The sequence below is a fragment of the Fringilla coelebs genome, assembly GCF_963513975.1.
Source record: "Fringilla coelebs genome assembly, chromosome: 4".
NCBI classification, from domain to species: domain Eukaryota; kingdom Metazoa; phylum Chordata; class Aves; order Passeriformes; family Fringillidae; genus Fringilla; species Fringilla coelebs.
In genome coordinates, this window is record NC_140032.1 from 45,436,209 (window position 1) to 45,439,060 (window position 2,852).

The following is a 2,852-nucleotide window of genomic DNA, read 5'->3' on the forward strand; positions in this document are numbered from 1 at the left end:
ATTTAAGTCGTGCTGACAGCACCATCTAGTGCATTACATGCAAACAGACCTTTTTTTCCATAGGTAGCAAAACAGGAAGCAAAGTTAACACCACACAGTAATTTCTAGTAAAATTAGAAAATGGAGGTATTGCTTATAAATAACACATGTTAAATAAACTTGTTGTGTTCATACAGACACTGAAAGGTTACTCCACAAGAAGCTCACCCAAGTGATGATCGATGTGATCAGAACAGACACACAAGAACTGCTTCAGTGTTTGGCTACAGAATCAGAAGCTAAGTGTCAGTAAATCTACTAGTAAATCTGCCTATCTGACACTCCAGAGAACAGATAAATGTGATAAATGTTGAATGAGCTCAAGTTGTAGCACTACAATAGTAATCACCTTTCATCAAATCAAGAAGCCAATACAAAGTTGAAGAATAGGAACCTTTACTTCATGCTGCAAAACTTCACCATCAGCTCCTAATTTTTACCTCATCACATAATTACATCTTTCATCATCTCTCTCTGCAGAAATACTTCAGTTCTTCAGGGTACACTTTCATCCCCTGTTCATTCAGACTTTGCTTGCACAGCTTTGAGGTGAGACAGACAACACCAAGCAGTGTTACAGAGTGCCTTTTGCACTCCAGCCCCCACCACTGGAAAGGAAAAGTGCTCCCTTAAGCTAGCCAACAGCTGCTGTGCTGATCGGGCATTTCTACCAACCTGTCCACTCTGGGAGTGAATATCAGGAGTGAAGATTCCTGGAAATGCAGTGTTTTGGAGAGGGGAATTCAAGGTATTTAGTTGACTGGCTGCACCTATCAGGCTAGTCTAGCAAATATCTGCAGCCTTACAACAAAAACTATCCCATAGTCTACAGCAGTACTCACTTTGCTATGCCTCTACTCCAGTTAAGGAAAAAAAGAAAATAAATAAATAAAAGTCAAGCTTTTATAACAGTTAGCATGTCAGGTAATAAGATATAAACATATAAATTACCCTAGTGGACAAAACAAGCTTTACTTTATAATTGCAAATTACACACAGCCCTAATCATAGAATCATGAAAACATTAAGGTTGGAAAAAACCTCCAAGATCATCAAGCCCAACCTTTGACCAATTACCACCATGCCAACTTGTTATAAATAAGAAGCTTGATTAGGCCCAATATTCAAGCAACAATCAATTTATTAATTAATATGGTAAAGTATGAGCAAAACAGCGCTGGGTACAGCGGGGGAAGTTTTCCCTCCGACTGCACACTATAAGTGGGGCTTACAGGTATTTATAGGGGTACTCATAAGCTTTCTCAGCAGTTTCTATTCCCAATTTTTACTCATCAGCAGTTTCTAGTCCCAATTTTTACGTCACAGTTCTATACACTATAGTGATTTCGTTTTTCTCAGGATGTAGATCCCGAAAGAGTATCCCAGGTGGTGGTGGTGGTCCGGTTTCCGAAAGAAGGAAGGAGTATTTAATCTGGTCCAGTTTCCAGATGTGGGTCCACCTTTTGATTGCAAGGACGATAAATCTCATAACAGTGATGTCCAGCTTCCCTTGGTTGAAACTATTAATCCTTGAGTTGATGTTCATCTTCCTTTCTCAAGCTGAATGTTTCCTTTTTATATATTCTAAAGCTGTAGTTTCAAAAGATCCTTACTACACCAAATATTCTAAAATTATACTTCAAAAAGTTATTATTGCAAAACTCTTTAAGGCTTAACTACAAGCAGAAAGTTCCGGTCAAAAAGCAACCTCCTTAAAGCTTTAATTCAAATGCTCCTAAATCAACTTAAGACTTTTAAAGGTTTATTGCAAACAAAGGAGAGGTTCAAAGGCCTTCTTCCATGCTTTCTTTTTCTCAGTTATTATTAGAATTTGTCTTTATAACTGTCCCATGGTCAGTTTCCACACATATTACAATCACAAATACACGTTGCCTGTATGTACCTGACACGAAACACAGCTTTGTATTTCACAAACAGTAGGAGTAAGTGCCATGTCCAGTTGTTTTTTGAACGCCTCCAAGGACGGTGACTGTACCACCTCCCTGGGCAGCCCATTCCAAAGCTTAACTAACCTTCCTGTGAAAAAATACTTCCCAATATCCAGCCTGAACCTCCCCTGGCACAGCATTAGGCTATTTCCACTCATCCTGCTGATACTTGACTGGAGAAGAGGCCAACTCCTACCACACAACAACCTTCTTTCATGTAATTGTAGAGGGCAACAAGGTCTCCCCCAAGCTTCCTGTTCTTTTGGGTGAGCCATGCTTCTCCAGGAGAATGCTGTGGGACACAGCACCAAAGGCTTCACTGAGGCCATGTACTCATATCCACAGCCTTTCCCTCATTCAATGGGCAGGCACCTGGTCATAAAAGGAGATCAGGTTAGTCAAGAAGGGCCCACCTTCTCTAAACCCATGCCTTGGCCTGATCGCCTGGCTGATAAACTAGCAAATGCAACTTAGTGCCCAAGCTTCTTCATAAGCTGCCCGAAAGGGCAACTAAGATGAGGTAGTAAAGTTTCCACCTACATTATGGTAGAAAAGTTATGCTCTGAACTGAAATTTATTTAAAAAACAAGGTGGATAGATAAGGCACACTTGTTTCATATTTCACAGAATAGCTTGGGTTGGAAGTGACCTTCAAGGTCATCCAGTTCCAGCCCCTCTACCATGGGGCTGTAAGGGCACATACCTTCCACTAGATCAGGTTGCTCAGGGCTCCATGTAACCCGCCCTGGAAGGTTTCCAGGGATGGGCTACACACAGCTTCTCTGGGCAGCCTGTGCCCGTGCCTCCCCACCCTCACCCTAAAAACATTCTTCCTGATATATAATCTAAACCTACTCTCTTTCA